General features: G+C 38.5%; 2 long non-coding RNA genes across 4 annotated transcripts in view; both read left to right on the top strand.

Moving 5' to 3' along the window:
• Window positions 1-10234, top strand: part of LOC141421740 (uncharacterized) — a 156299-nt gene extending 146065 nt beyond the window's left edge. For all 3 annotated transcript variants that reach the window (XR_012446443.1, XR_012446444.1, XR_012446442.1), the window contains one exon: window positions 6401-10234. This is a non-coding gene — a long non-coding RNA (uncharacterized lncRNA). The remainder of the gene's footprint in view (window positions 1-6400) is intronic.
• Window positions 10235-10398: 164 nt separating this feature from the next.
• The window catches only part of LOC141421739 (uncharacterized), a 75542-nt gene continuing 69153 nt past the window's right edge, over window positions 10399-16787 (top strand). Inside the window, exons 1-2 of the long non-coding RNA XR_012446441.1 lie at window positions 10399-11387; window positions 13331-13460. This is a non-coding gene — a long non-coding RNA (uncharacterized lncRNA). The remainder of the gene's footprint in view (window positions 11388-13330; window positions 13461-16787) is intronic.

The following is a 16787-nucleotide window of genomic DNA, read 5'->3' as shown; positions in this document are numbered from 1 at the left end:
GGTTCTTTGTGGGTTAGGACATGGTACAGGAGATCATGAATGGGCAGTGACAATAATATGCCCTCCCATACCAACCACCTCCTTGTTTTAGCTTTTGCTTTCACCTTATCCTAGTTTAAATTCCAAGGCATGTCTGACTGGTTCAGGTCTTGATTCTCTACCTCTTTACTTCCTTCTGACAGAACTGCCATCTCTATCCTACCACTCTTATCAGTGGGATTAACTTCTTACTGCGTCTCATAATTCAGATCAAATTTCTTTCTCCTGATAAAATAATTTTGTGTTGTCATCTCTTTCTCTAACCCCAGCTCTCCTGGTAGATTGGAGGATTTCCTTCAGTCCTCATATTACTCCATACAGCCTTCTGCACTGGCCTCATTTCTAAGCAATAGTTCATTTTCCTGGATTCTTTACTTCATGACAAGCCTTTGATGTTAGGGGCTATACCATATCCAAATTTGTAACCAACTTCCTTACAAAACACATTATTTGTTTTTTGGGACATTGCCCTTCTCACACATCTTTTCCTCTCCACATTTCCCTTCTACCCCAGAAATCTGACAGGGTACTTTTTAATAGTCTTGTCTCCTAAAATATGAAGAAAAAGGAGGAGAAGAGGAAGAAGGAGGAGGAGGAAGAAGAAGAGGAGGAGAACCAAAAGAAGAAGAAGAGGAAGGAGAAGAAAACACAAAGCAAGCAATATCATTTTCCTTGATATTGTGTAAATAGCACTAATTGCTTATAGAAATCTTTCCTTTTGAGTCTGGATGGAATCTAAAGATCTTTCCTAGCAAGTGTAATCAAGCAGGGTTACATGAAAACGATTCCCATTCTGTGTTCTATAACCATAGTTAAAGTGGATTTCTGGATGAATATTAGATTGAATCATGTGAAGTTACCTTTTTCTTAATGGCTAAAAATGGTAAAATATTGGGGACTTCATGCCGTTCATTCTATAGGAATTGGAAAACTTTACTTCTTGTTCCAGAGTTACCTGAATAGATATACAGATTAAATCTCTTGCAAATGCTTTTTAATATACATGAATTTAGTACTTGGATTATAGATTTGAAAGGTGCTCTGAATTACCATATTTCTTCATAATCTTTGTAATCCCATAAACTGGTAATTCTCAAAGAGTGATGTGACATAAAGAGTTTTATAAAAGGTACCAAGTTGGGTTTTCTTTTCAGGAGATTAGGTTTATAACTTTGTGGTATCATTGGAAGGCTTCAGTGAATGCTGTCCTTAGAAATGTGTTCCTTCATACTAATACAATGTGTTCTCAAGGGAGTCCTCACTGCCAAGAAATAGCTTTTGAAACTTTGGTACAGGTCCTAACATGCATTTATGTAACATAAAACAGGGCAGTGGTTTGCAATGGGGACAGTTTTGCCCCCAGGGGCTATATGGCAATATCTGGAGATATTTTTGACTGTTACAACTTGGGGAAAGGCATCTAGAGATTAGAGACCAAGGTTGCTATTCAACATTCCACAGTGCTCGAGACAGCCTCCCATTATAAAGAATTATCTACTTTAGAAATGTCAATAGTGTTGAAATGATGAGAATTTGAGATAGATACATCTCTTGGAGTATAGCACTAGGGAATTTGGCATGGAACAGACAGGTGGCATTTATTATCAGAAAGGGGAAGAGACATAATCTATAAGTTTGTGACTTTATACAAGCTAGGCATGCTGGGGTAAGAGCCTGTCACAGGTTAGGTTCTTCTGGAAACAAACTTTGAGATGTGGCTTAGTGGATACCAAGTATACTAGGCAGTGCCCTTGGAATCATTGACTGAGTCTGGGTGGAGGGAGCAGTTGAACCATCTACACAGAGGCCTAGGGCCATTCTGTGGGGAGCTCTGAAGATAAGATGACCTCGGTTGTCTCCAGTTGGAGTATGAGGGATGAGACCTTATGACCTGATTCAAGCTTTCCCAAAGGGCCATTGTTTTGGGTAGGACTGCTCTCCTCAGCTGTAGGAGGTTGTGGCAGCTGGAGGGTGGCCTCTTAGCAAGCTCTCCACAGCTGGGAGAGTACATCCTTTATTATCAAAGGAGGAGCAAGTGGTGTATCAGAGCATCCTCCACGAGCCTGGGTAGAGGCAGAGTTGGACCTTCATAAGGTGACCCCAAGACTTCTGTATTTGGCCTTGTACTTCTACACAAATTTTCAGTTCACAAGGCTCATCAGCTCTATTAATGGCACCTTTTATGTGTAAGGAAACTGAAGTGCAGAGAGGTTAATTTGTTCAAGGTCACACAGAGAGTTACGAGTAGCATTGTTAATAGAACTCACATCACTGGCTCCTTGTCCTTTCCACTCCACCATTCTCTTTCCCAATATTGTCTTCTTTTCACTTAAATAATTCTTTTGCTAAAGTCCACCCATGCCTTGATCTCTATTTCACTTGTATTTTCCTTACATGTTCCTTTAAGACATACACTGTACCGAACCTTTTCTCTACTACGTGAGGTAGAACAGACTTGTCCAACTTGCTGCTCATGTTTTGGTTAATGGCAATACTTTCCATCTAGCTCTTCAACCCAGAGAAACACCTACTTATCCTAAACCTCTTTCCCCACCTCACTTCACACAGGAATTTAAAAACCTCTTTCCTGTTCACCTCTTCCCTCACCATCACCATATTTCACTTATTTCGCAGACTTTTGAGGAACTGCATAATTACCTTGACTTTGTCTAGATTTACCTCCTTTTGGCTCATTTTTGCGTAGTCACTGGAGCAGCTTCTGAAAGGACAGTCTTAGCAATGCATCTCTGTTTCTTAAAGACCCAGGCTTTTTATCTGCTATTAGATTAGAGTTCAAATGCCTTAACATGGTTTCAAAGTTTTTTCTACCTGAATTTCTTGGTTGGTCTGCCTTGTATACTTTGTTCTTCCTAGTGGTATGCTAAGCTTCAATACCCTCATTCACTCAACATAAGAAACATTTTCCATTGGGCACAGTGCCTCACATGTATAATCCCAGCAGCAGGAGGTAGAGATTAGGATGCCAGCCCAGGAAAAATGTTAGGGAGACCCAATCTCAATAGCTAGGCACGGTGGTACTTACCTGTGATCCCATCTACACAGGAAACTGTAGGTAGGAGAATTGAGGTCCCAGGTCAGACCCCAGCAAAAACATGAGAACTTACCTGAAAAATAATTAAAGCACAAAAGGGCTAGAGGTATGGCTCAAGTGACAGAATACTTGTGAGACCCTGAGTTCAACTTGCAGCACTGGAAAAATAAACATTTGCAGGATTCTCAGCCTTTGTTCTACCTAATCTCATATTTGGAATTCCTTCTTCTTCGGTTTTAAATTCCTGTTTTCCTTCAAAACTAAGCTTTAAATATCCTGCTTATTATTTTTGTCTAGTTAGTTGGAGGCATTTCTTTTGAGTCTTCTTTCCTTGAATCAAAACTCCTTGCTAGCAGAGAGCAGATCTTGCTTAAAGTGATAGGTCCAGAAACCAGGACAAACCAGGGATGTAGAAGTGCCTTCTAAATGCTCATTGGGATTGGGTTAGTAACAACTACTACTAAATACAGTTGTTTCTTCAGTTCTCCTCTGAAAAGGAATCAATGATTTGTTCAAGAATAATTCTTGCTAGAATGGCAAACTTGAGTACATGTTGAGAGGAATATCATAGTGTGCAATGCTAGCAGTTCCATGTCTTTCTGAACAATGCAATTCCACATGTAACTAAACCACTCCCTACTTCTTTCAACCTGATTAATACAGAAACTGTACTAAATCAAGCAAAGGAGGCATTTGTCTTAAGATCTGCCAGTCAGCTGAACACCTGGTACTGCTGCCTTCCATTCACCATCAGCCAGAGAATTTTTTAAAAAAGTTTTCCTGATGGGTTTTGCGTTTGTTTTTGAATGTGTGTCTATTACAGTTCAGTAAATGTTTTTTCTTTAGAAAACTCTAAGACTTTATTTAAAAATAATCATGTTAGTCCCTGTGTGGGTGTTGTGAGTGACACAGTCAAGGTAAAGCCATAGACTTTTCCTTTCAAGGGATGTCGCTAACCAGATGAAGAAATACTAATAGTATGATAGAAGATTAAGGTGTGTTTCCTATAAACTTTTTCTCTTATTCTAGCTAATAGAAGATGAGGAGACTAAGTAAGGCTAACAAGGAAATTCAGCCATTTCCTCCAGCAAACAGAGTCCAGATATTGAAATCACAAGTTTTGAATTCAAGTTTTGGACCAACTACTTAATACCTGTATAATCCATAGCTACATGTCTAACCTTTCCAGGTGTCATTTTAATCTGGAAATCTGTAATAGTTAATACTTCCTCCATCAGGCTGAGACAAGGATTAGATGAGAAAACGAATAAAAGGTGTCCAGAATGGTGACAGACTTCTAGTAAGTCTGCAACAAAAGTTGGGTCCTTTTCTCTTCCAAGGTTTCTGCAAAGCTTGCAGCATTTTGTAAAATCTAAAGTGCACTACAAATGTTAGTTATTTTTCATACATATTTTCTGTAGAGGAGCAAGACCATCCCCTTAGGTATTTTACTTTAAAATGAACCCCAAATATATGAATAGGCTTTTAAGGGGTTTGTATTCTAATAAGAGAGAATACAGAATGGGTTCCTGGAAATCATTGTTTACTTTTGCCCAGCTATAATACGGGGTATGAAGATCTGTTCATTTTAGAGATAACAAGAGTTACTACCAACAACTGCAACATAAAGAGGAAGAAATTTCAGAATATCACTTAACAGTGTTAGGCATTTCATTGGGGGTGATTAGATTAAATGTATACATTAATAAGTGGCAAACCAAAACAGTAATTGTTTTGATGAGACAAAAGTACAGATCACATATGAAATGCAAAATTCTAATCCTGAAGAACCATATGTACAGAAACAGGTTGGCTGATGCAAGGAGCAGGTGCACACTTTAGATTCTGTCACATGGTATTTACTTTCCCCTTACCTCATTTAACCTTCACAGCAGGACTATGGGGTAGGTATTAGTGTCTCAATTCTGTAGAGTTTTAAGGTTATGAATTACTTTCCCTTAATTTGTGTTGTTAGCACTAATGTGCTACCCCTGCTGTTTTAACTTTGGGGGACTTACATTTGAAGTCTCACTCAGTAATGCTTCAATACAATCAGGGGCTGGGGTCCAACAGAACGCCTTGGTCTTGTGCCTGTGCAGAGCCTCTCAGAGTCACATACTAGTAAAAAAAAAAAAGTGATTCTCTATCTAAACGTTTTGTGATTATTTCTTTCTGATGAATATTCAACTTTGGAAGCTGAAGCCCTGCTATTTTTTTCTCATTCAGTCTCATGTGAGACTCAGAAGCAGCAGTGGGAGTTGTGAGGGAAAAGAGGAAAGAGGTGCGTGCATTGCGGTGATGGTGGAGCTGTGTATGTTTTGCAGGGACATGAAGTTGGGGTCGTGGGGAGATGTTTGTATTCCCATGAGTGGCAGAACTCTTGTTCCCAATGTGGGAACTCCAAGACATTGTCTGCTCCTTGCCCACCCCCACTCTACCACCTGTCCATAAAATCTTAATGCCTACTCATTTCAGGAGTTGTAACTGAGAACCTTTAAGTCTGAGAAATTTTAGTGAGCTTACAGGGCTTCTGAGAGGTAAAATGAGTAAACATGATGTCACTTTTTGATCCCTCTACTGAGATGTAAGACTCGGGAAATCTGAAAGGAGAAGAGCATTCTACTGACTGGCTTTCATTTGATATGCACCAATGAGACACGGGACTGGCCTTTCCCAACCCAGGAGGCATTGATTTCCTGCAAATTGTGAATCCCAGAACCAGCAATTTACCAGCACCAGTTATAATAGTTTTCCATTCTGTGTAACAATCAACCACATATCCGTGGTTTATTATCCATAGTGTCTGTGGACCAGGGGCCCAGACGTGGCTTACCTGGGTCTCCTCTGCAGACTCTTGTAGGTCGTACTCAGTGTGTTGGCTACATTGACTTCTCATCTGGGAGTTGGGGTCCACTTTCAAGTTCACCCAAGTTGTTGATAGAATTCCGATCCTTTTGATTACAGTAGTGAGGTATTCAGCAAATAAATGCCACTCCTGTTCATAGGTGATTCACAACATGGCTTTTCCTAGCTAGCAGGAGGGCGCTAACCTCTCCTTCCAGAGAAGAACCGATCCACTAACCCACAGGCCCACCGAGAATCTCCTTCTGATTCACTTAAAGATTCATTTAAAGACAACTGACTAGGAGCCTTAATTATACCTGCAAAATTCCTTCCATCTCCTTTACCACTTTCTTTTTTGGAGGGATGGGAACTGGGTTTTGAATTTAGGGCCCTGTATGCGCTAGATAAGTACTCTATCACTTGAACCACATCTCTAACCTCTGGCTTTTAATTTTTTTCTTTTAGATTATTTCTTCCCAGGGCGTTGCCTCTTTGCCTGGAGCTGGCCTCAGACTGCAGTCTTCCTACCGATGCTTCTGCCTTTCTCACAGTTGGGATTACAGGCATGTACCACCACACCCAGCTTATTTGTGGAAATGAGATCTTGCTAACTTTTTATGTGGACTGGCCTCGAACCATGATTCTCTCCATATTTGCCTTCTGAGTAGCTGGGATTACATGCATGAGTTGGACTTCTTTTTCACATTCTGTTGGTTAGTATATTCACAGGGTTGCACAACCATCATGACAGCCTAATTTTAGAACATGCAGGTCATCTCATCTTCCTACTTTTGTCTGCAGTTGAGAAAGTGCTACCCTTTCAGTCCTTTAGACAAAATTATATGTGAGAATAATTATACCACAATATATTTTTTTGATGAAATTAAAAAAAAATCAACATGATATAAAATATGGATTGGACACTATATTTATGGTTGATTTACATAAATCATAAATGTTGCTTGGCTTTTTGATGTTCCTCTTCCATATCACCCTAGCTACATACTTTAAAGTGAGGAAGTTTATGGATTGTTCAGGTATGGCTGCTTGACACCAACAGTGACAGAGGGCAGAAATTGCTATTTAGGTATACGTGGAGCAGAAGTAGGAGATGGGGCTGCTTCTGACTTGATTTTGAGCAAAGTTAGGAGACCATGATGCCGAATGGGCTTTCTGCCACCTTTTAGATAAAGAGGAGGGTGAGGGCTGGGGTGGCTTAGTGGTAAGGCACTTGCCTAGCATGTGTGAGAACCTGATTTGATCATGAGCAGCTCAAAACAAAAAAGACGATGCTGAAAGAAAAACGGAATTCATAACCAGTGTCCTGAGTACAAAAGTTTCAGAGCTTCTGTCAAGTTCAGCTTTTCATGCTGTGAAACCCTGGGTCTTGGCATCTGGAAATGTTGTCCAGTAGGCAGCTTGGCTGAGTTTCTGTGGCTCTTGCTTCCTCTTACTCTCATTTCCTTTCCTAGTATTAGAATGGAAAGAACCAATCTTGGTAGGCAACAAGCTTTCATTATTGCACAATGTTAACTCTTTGAGCCTTTTCACTCAACATAAAATGGGAGCAATAACTAGATGTCTAGAGTGTTAATAAAAAGTTTTATACCATACCAGAAGCATCTGCATATCAGACACACTTCACAGTAGACTTAGGTTTTCTTTCCTGCCATCGATAAGTCAATATTTAATAACCCATTTACTCACTTAGTTTTCAGAAAAGTTGAATGTAGCTCATGTGAAGCAAGAAAGGACATATTATTATTTGGAACTCAGTCTATTAAGGATAAGACAGAACTCGTAATTGAAAGCTAAAGTTCTTGAAGTATAAAATTTGGTTATATGTACTGTCATTTTCATAAGGGTCAGAATAATAAGAATGGGAGTGGTGATGGGGAGGGAATGGGAGCATAGACTAAAAAAAAAATAATAAAAGTATCATTAACAACATTAATAATGCCCAGTTTCCAGTTCAGTGCATTCTATTTTAAAAGTAAAAACACTCTCATTATTTAATCTTGAAAATCATAATTTGTTACATGGTTTGAGGTCTTGAATGTGCTTATTTGTAATTTGTCACTAGTTTATACTTTATGCTTTCCTGATGACTATATGCAGTTCTTTAGTGAGCACCTGCACCTCACCTATGAGTTTATGATCCTTTTGAAAAAAAAAAGTCAATTACATAAAGGATTTACCTAAAACATTCACCACCACCCCAAATGACTTGATGTTATCTAGTTCAATAATACAAGTCTTAGCATACCTTCTGAAGCTAACAAGATGCTTCTTTTAGCAAATTCCTTGCTATGTCCTTTGATGGTAAGTTCAATGATGTCTCCTGTATGTGTTAACTGAAAAGCACTTGAAACTGAAGAGCTGGGTCTAATGGGTTTGGCCTCCCTCATGAACAACTCTTCTCAGAGTTGAGTTCAAAGGAGCATCTGATCATTAACAGAAACGACCATGGTAGGGGCACCCATGCCAGATGAAATACGTAGAACCTCTGTATGTGTACACTTGTCTTGTGCGTGTGTGTATGTTCTTGCACCTGTCTACCACAGCCAGATGGAGCCTCCTGTTAACAGAATTCTCCAGTCACAGAGAAGTACTGGTGTCTCCCTTTGGTTTTCTGTAGCTCTGTGTCCCCATTCTTGAACACTTTTGAAGCATTAGGCTATTTTTTTGGCCTGAATGAACCTGTTACAGTTGCTTAAATCAGTACTTATAGGGCCTTCAATGGAAAGTGAATTAAGAAGATGGATTTGATTATTTCTAGAGCACAGAGCTCATTGCTATTTGTGTTTTTCTTTGCTTGAGCAAATTCTGAGGGGAGTGAGCTAGTCATGTTGACTGAACCAGACTAGACAGAAACACAAAATGGAAAGACAAAAAGAATCACCCACATATTTGTGATAATATTTACTCAATTTTTCCAACTTTCCAAATCTTATGGTTAGGTACAACTTAATTTAAGTTGAAATTTATTTAAAAAGGAGACTGTTATGGTTGGGCTCTTCCTCCAGCATCTATGTGTTGAAGGCTTGGGCCCCAGCTGATGGTGCTATTAGGAAGAGGTAGAAACTTAAGGAGATGGGGTCCAGTTGGGAGGAAGTTAAATCATTGGGAGCATGTGTAAGAAAGGGGAATTAGGGTTCCCACCTCTCCTCTCTCTGTGTTACTTCCAGGTCCCTGGCAAGCAGCTTTGCTTTATCACTCACTCTCTGCCTCACCATAGCATAGGCCCAGAGGGATAGGGGCACACAGCCATAGATGAAACCTCTGAAACCATGAGGCAGAATTAATCACTCTTCCTTTTAAGTTGTTTTTCTAGGTATTTTGTCACAGCAATGGAAAGCTGACTAACAGAGGCATGATGAAGGAGAAGAGACTCTAGATTCTTATTTGAGGAGAAAGGTTATTGTAGCTAGTTGTCATGGAAATTTTCCTTCTCCCGGCCACTCAGCCAGTATCACTTAAATTTTTGTGCCAACAAAACCAGATTTCCCTTAATTTAGCAAATACTGGCTAAATGCATTTTCTTAGTGTAAATTGGTGTTAATTGTTTTTGTCTTCAGAGACCTCCTCTATTTAAACACTCTGTAGAATTTGTTCATTCCACTGCAAGAACCATGGTGACCACATTTAGAATTTATTTCCTATTTTTAGAGTGTTGTTATAGTGCTAGAAAACCAGGAATAACTAGAAATAAAGTCTATAATTTAGATCTAAGTCTTAGCTGTATGTCAAGATGAAGTGTGACCAAAAATCTAGGTGGTAAGTTTCAGGGACCATGGCAATTGAGGCTCTGTTTTCTCTATTTTGCTCTGGCTGAATGTTCTCAGTCCCTTCTCCTTTATGGGGTGCAGTTAACTAATTGGGAAACTAGGGATGGTTCCAAGGGCCTTCTGGTGTTTCGAAGCAAGAGGCTCTCATGAATAATGAGATCTGAGACAAATTATGTTAGTAGATTCTTAGTGTCTTAGTCTGCTTGGGCTTCTACAACAAAAAATTCAATATATTGGGTGGGATTCATAACTTAAGTTGTGGAGGCTGGGAAACCCAAGATCAAGGTATCATCAGACTCGATGTCTGCTGTTTCATGGTTCATAGCTCCACCTTCTTACTGTGTCCTCATATGTCAGCAGGCTGAGAGAGCTCTTGTTTCTGAAGGCACTAATCCCATTCATGAAGACTCCATCTTCATGACATAATCACCTCCCAAAAGCTTCATTTCCTATTATTATTCCATTGAGGGTTGAGATTTCAACACATCAATATGAGGAGGGAAGCACATTCGTTCCCTAACACTTGGACACCTCTCTCTTGAGACAGTTTCTCGTGAGACAGTTTTCATGAGTTTTAAGTGCTGTCTTGTTGCAAAATTATAGTACTTTTGACCTTAAAAACAGAATTATTGATTTTGTAAATCTATTATGTTTTTTCTTAGTTTCATAATTGACTTTATTTTTTATTATTGTATTATTGTTGTAAATCTATTATGTTTTATAAGTCTGTATGATAGAGAAAAGGATAGTTCTATGGGCTATGAAGACATGTAAGAGAGACACCAATGTTACCATATGCTATATTTCTCTTATCTTTTCAGAGCTTACTATAGGAGCACAGGAGGGCTGTAAATAATACCTCTGGCTAGCCTGGAAGAACCTGCTAAGTACAAAACTAGAATTTAATTTCAGAGAATTTGGCATAGGTCATCTTGTGGGGATTTAAGTAGAAATGGTAAAAAATAGATGAGAAAATAATAGCAAATTCAAATAGTATTTTCTTCTTCATCTTGGCTTCAGCCCACTCCTGGGCTCTTTCTCATTCTTGCCTGGAGTACCCTTTAAAGAAAATTGGTAATGCAAAAAGTCTTTTAGAATTAAAAATATTGTATAGGAAATATGTGAGTCATTTTACTATTCGTCTTTGTCTTCAGGGAATCTTTGAATGATACAACTTTCCAAACTAAAGGTTCTTAGAATCTGATTCTTGTTTCACCAAACCAGTTTCTGTGAAGCTGAACTTTTTTTCAAGCAGTGAAGTGTACTCATACTAGTTCATAGCAAAGCCAATACCATGCTTATGGACTCAAAGACATATAAGAACTAAAATGTCAGAGCTGTTGATTTTCCTGTAAAGAACAATGAATATAGGGGAGAGGCAGTGATGAGGGTGAAGCAGGGAAAAAGGTGCCTTCCACTTTTAGGAAATAAAAGAGTCATGACAGTCTGCCACCTGCAGGCTTGGAATATAACAGACCTAGATTTGAGTTCCTGTCCCACCATTCATTCACTGGATAACATGGGGCATTAATCTTAGTCTTATTTTTGTTATTGTACTTCCCAGGGTCAAAATTTTCACATCTGTAATCTGAAGAAAATATTGCCTACCTTATGAGAATTAGCTATGATGTATATCAACTGCTTAGTTAAGCAGCAAGCATATGGTAAGTTCTCAACACACAATAACTATTTTGTCATTTTTTTAGGTAAGGTGCTTCATGGTCACAAATCTCAGCAATCTCACTTAAAAATAAATCAATTGAATATTCACTGAGCTCTTCCCTAAGTCTGTAATAACTATGAAAAATTTCCTCAAATTTCTTGGCTACAGAAAAAAGATAAAACTTCTAAAATTTGAGGATGTAAATGTTTGAGGAATAATAAACATGGAAACATAGAATGTGTTGAAATGATAGAGAGTCTGTAACGATTACCTATATAGTGCTTCTAGCAATTCTTGTGTCAAGAGTCACACAATGGAGACAGGGTGTCACTATGAAGCCTTGACCTCTAGCTCTTCCTGTTTCAGCCTTCTGAGTGCTGGACTTACAGGCAAACACCATCACATCCAGTTCAACAATTTCTTTTTATTTTCTGGGAAAGCCTACAATTTCTTATAGTACAGTGTCAAACAAAATTATATACATGCATTTTGATTTTTGTGGTCTTAAAATATAATTATATTTCAGGAGAAAATAAGTGCTAGCATTAATTTTATTTTGTGAAATATCTAAAAGCATTATGTTTCACAAAACCTAGTTGGCTAAACCCTATATTTCTTCAGTGAAAGTGATGTTTTTCAAATTATGGAGATAGAGTCACACCAAGTAATTCATTTTACCTTATAACCCATTGAATGCACACACATGTACAAAAGCATATAATTGAAATAAAGTATTTTTAAAGCCAAGAAGTCTATTTTTTCATTCTATTCTATTCTGTTCTGTTCTGTTCTGTTCTGTTCTATTCTACTCTACTCTACCCTATCTTACCCTACCCTATCCTGCCCTATCCTTTCTAAAGTAGTATGATCAAAGCCCACTACCTTGATTTCCAGACTCATTAATAGGTAGTGCTCTCAGTTTGAAAAAGACAAAGGGATTAAGCTAGGAAGTGTATGGAGATTTTGGCTCTCCTTTTCCCAGGTGGGGGTACTTCTTATATTACACTTCAAGTGTATTTGAAACAGAACCCTTTCTAATCTCCAAAAAAGCTGATGGGGGGAGCATTACCTAAGAAGAGTCATGTTGCCTGGCTTGAAGAGAGGCAGCTGCTGACTACCAGGCTTAGGAGAGGGAAGAATATAAGGGAATTCAGGCTTTTTGGGAAACTAGCCATGGGTATTCAGCAGAATGTTGGAAGCGATGCCTGAAGCCCAGGATGTTGGGGCATTCCTTTTGACAGGCCTTTCAGGTCCTTCTACAGTCTGACCATTCCTATCACCCATCCTTCTCCAACTCATTCTCCCTGGCAACCACTCTGCAGCTCTTCTTTGCCCAAGACCAAGTTTTTCCATGGGTGCTTGTCTCATCTTGAAAACTTTCCTTTCTCTCTTCTTTTCCTTTCTGAAGTCTGGAGCTTGATCCCTGTTGATCTGTCATATTTCCCTGAAACTTCCCTTATCAAACCTCTGTAACAACCTCAACCCCATATTCAGGATTGAAGTAGATGCTTCATCTCACCAATCACATCCTTTTTTACTTTCCTCATTATAATGTGCTACATTTTTGAATTATTTAATCTTTTTTATTTTCCACTAAATTATACACTCCTGTAGAGCAGCTCTTTCTTATTGTTTTATCCTCACTTCCTAGCACAGTTCTTGATCTGCTCTCATGTCCAAAATATTTACCAAATAATAAATTCATGAATAAAACAGTTATTTTTCAAGTTGTTTACTGTGTGCTAATATTATACATTATGAACCAAAATTTTTCATGTCTGTTACCTCATTCAATAATAATTTTTAAAAACCTGTGCACAGAAGGGATTATAGACTATGAAACAGGTTCAGAGAGATGCAGAGGCTTTCTAGAGATTGCACAGCAGTGTGATGGAGAAGGGCAACCACCAAGGCTTTGGATTCTAAAATCTTCAATGTTCATAGCACAGGAATCTCTCATCCAGACCAATTGTCATCATGACCTTCAAAGAATCAGAAGTTCCATTGATTTGTCCTCATTTTTGGAGGTTTCTGCTGGATGTGTGAGCAAAAGGCTGGACACAGACACAGAAATGTGGGTTCAAGAGCAGTCACATTTTATTGATTATGGAAATTGCATTGCCTGAGAATTCCAGAGATGTCAAATATAGCAGAGGGATTTCAGAAATAGAAATTCTTCTTCAAATTTTGTTAACCCTGACATCTGATTGCATAGAATTTGGAGCAAGCATACCTGCAAACATTAAAGAGATGATGTGCATTTGTGTTGATGTACATCCTGCATCAGAAAAGTTCAGATACATTAAAAGATGCTTCTGTATAATTCATGTTATTTACTAGTGCAATTTTACTGGCCCTTCAGACATTATTGTGCTTTCCACTATAAATATGCATTCAGCCCCTTTCCAAACCACTAGTCATTTGCCCAGCGGGCCATAAAAGCAATATATCATGTAACCATGTATTGGATGAAATTTCAAAAGCTCTCCACTTAGGCAGCAGGCCTTAGTGGGTTTGGGGAGCTGTAACATTATCCATTTAATTATACATTTGGACACACTGAAAAAAAAAACCCTGTATTATTTACACAATTGCCTGTAATATTCTCTCCAAGCTGTTAGACCCGAGTCAGAAACCATTAGAATGCTAATCAAGAGAAGAATATGAAATATATTTCCTTGGTGCAACTGCTGCAAGTTTTCTGGACACTTTTATTTCAGCCATATGTTCTCCAGCCCCAGCTCTTCTATGTGAAGAAGACCTTCACAGTCCTGATGGGGGTACTAGCCTGCTAATTTGGGAACACAGTACAACCTGCTAATCTTGGCTCTATTCCCCAAACAATGTCTTATGCAAGGCATATCACCTTATATTTGAGGAAAGTCAAATTGTCAAAATGGTAGTTATTATATTCAGTGGGAAATTTGCTTAATCAACTGTTCTTCCCAGCAATGGATACTGCATTAAATTTTATCATTTAGGTTAAGGAACTGAGAGATACAAAGAAAGTCTCTTTCTGGGTCTTACATACTTTAGAGTTTAACAGTGGAAGGATAAGTGTATGGAAGAAACCCCAAGTGTCTATTCCTTTGCCAACATTTGAGTAGGAATGCAGTTCCATGTACTCTGTAAGAGTTGGATACCCACAGGTGAATCAGAAATTATTCATGCCACATAGGAATGTAGTCTTCAGTGAGGAAGTAGACAACAATGTAGATTGATAAATGATGGGACAGAAGAACCAAGGCTTTAGTGGCATTGCCCAAGCCCAGAGGTCTTTCCATGGGTCCCCGCTGTCTTTGAATAGGCTCAGCACCTCACAGATAAGCTGCTTTCATTCTCTGTTACCTAGACCATTGCCCACTCCAGAAAATCATTTTCTTGGATTTAAACCTCAGATGTAGCACTTTATTACTTGGTTCTGCATCAGACTTCAGCTCTTTCCTGACTAATTTTTCACTGTGAGTATTATTCAGCTTTGTCCTTTTTATACGTCCCCTGAAGAGGATTCTGTACATTGTGCTTGCAAGGGCTAGATGCAACCATAAAACAATTATAATCTAGCATCAAGTGAGACCTAAGAAATCAGATAACTTCCACTTACAGTATTTGCTTGATCTCTTCTAAACAATAATAGTTTTGAATGTCTTTGAATGGCCAGGCATGTTCATACTTCATGGATTCTTGGTTTTTGATTTTGTTGTCACTACTTATTGCTTTATATTGTCATGTAATGTTGCTGATGTTTCCCATATTCTGTACATAAAAACCAATTCCACTGGCATGTAACATTTGCTTCATCAAAGCACCATGTTCTTTTCTGGAAATCCTTTGAATATAAAAGGAGACCTGAACCATGGACATAAAAGTATCAGAAACCCTTCTCCCACCTTTGCTAATACTTGGAGTGATAGAGCAATAGTGCTGCCAGGAAAATGCTCAAAACTAAGAAGAATGGCAACTGTTACCTAATACCTTCTTCCTTTCCCTTTCTTTGTCCCTCCCTTTCATTTTCCTTTCTTCCTTCCCTCTTTCATTTATTCTTTTCTCCCTCCCTTCTTCCTTCTTTCTTTCCTTTTTTCCTTCCTTCCTCCTTTCATTTCTTCCTATGGAGCAGTTAATAGAAAAATGCTAGTTAATGGGTTACAAAGAGAGAATAGATTTTTGTAGAATATACTATACATTTCATCCAGTTTAACAACATTTGCTGTTACTCAATAAAACATAACTCTTGAGGAAATCTCATGCATCTTCTTTCCTGGAAACATCTTTGAATTTAAGTGCTTTTCTTTCATCATTGAAATTTACTTTTATAGGGATTGTAGGGATTTGGAAATCAATCAATGGACCATTAAATGGGTCCTCCATTCATACTGTTAAATGGATGTGACCATTCCATAACTGTGTGATGTAATGGAAATAATTTAAGAACTTCTCAGACTCAGTTTCCTCCTCTATATTGTAGGAATATTAACTACCACCATGCAAGGAAGGATTAAATGATATGACTTCACTAAAGTACCAACGCTGGTTCTTGTATACAGCAGGTATTAAGTATATGCACGGTTGTCATTATACTTCACTCATTAAACAGAATCCTAGGTTCAAAAGACTCCATTGATAACTATGGGAGATGGTTTTGCATTCTAGCATTTTTCTATTAACTGCTCCATAGGAAGAAATGAAAGGAGGAAGGAAGGAAAAAAGGAAAGAAGGAAGGAAGAAGGAAGAAGGGAGGGAGAAAAGAATAAATGAAAGAGGGAAGGAAGAAAGGAAAATGAAAGGGAGGGACAAAGAAAGGGAAAGGAAGAAGGTATTAGGTAACAAGAACAGAGAGTATTTCAAAGGGTGTGAAAGGTCACATATCTTTGCAGAGAGATCTTTTCTATGTATCTTTGGGCTCACAGGTCAGGCGGGCTATGGTGTAGAGATCAGAACCCCAGTGTTTATTTGTTCAATCCTCACTTCAGCTGGCAGCTGCTCCAGTCCAAGAATTTTATAGCAGGAGATATAAAGTGCTGTTGAATCTGGGTGTTTTAGAGTCCTGGGTAGAATAATTCCTTCTTTGAAAAAACACTGACAATCAGCTAAGGACTATTAAGCTTCATGGCCATGATCTTATCTTATTGCATCTCTTCTTGCCAGTTCTTAATCACTACAATGTAATAACACTTTCAAAATTTATTGAGACAATTAGAAGCAAACAGTTCTTTTGACCCCAGCTCTTTCAAAGGCACATGACACTACAAAAGAAAGTAGAGCCATGAGACTGAACTGCTTTTCAAAGTGTTTGCAGTTTATTGTCCATTTTAGACTCCCATGAGCCTGGAGAAAAGAGCCAGGTTGCAGGACCAAGGAACTAGAATTCCTCCCATTGACTTGTGGGGTGCTCTTGAGGCTT

This window comes from Castor canadensis, chromosome 3 (assembly GCF_047511655.1).
Source record: "Castor canadensis chromosome 3, mCasCan1.hap1v2, whole genome shotgun sequence".
NCBI lineage: Eukaryota > Metazoa > Chordata > Mammalia > Rodentia > Castoridae > Castor > Castor canadensis.
The sequence above is the reverse complement of the archived record's forward strand: the minus strand, read 5'-3'. Positions and strand labels throughout refer to the sequence as shown.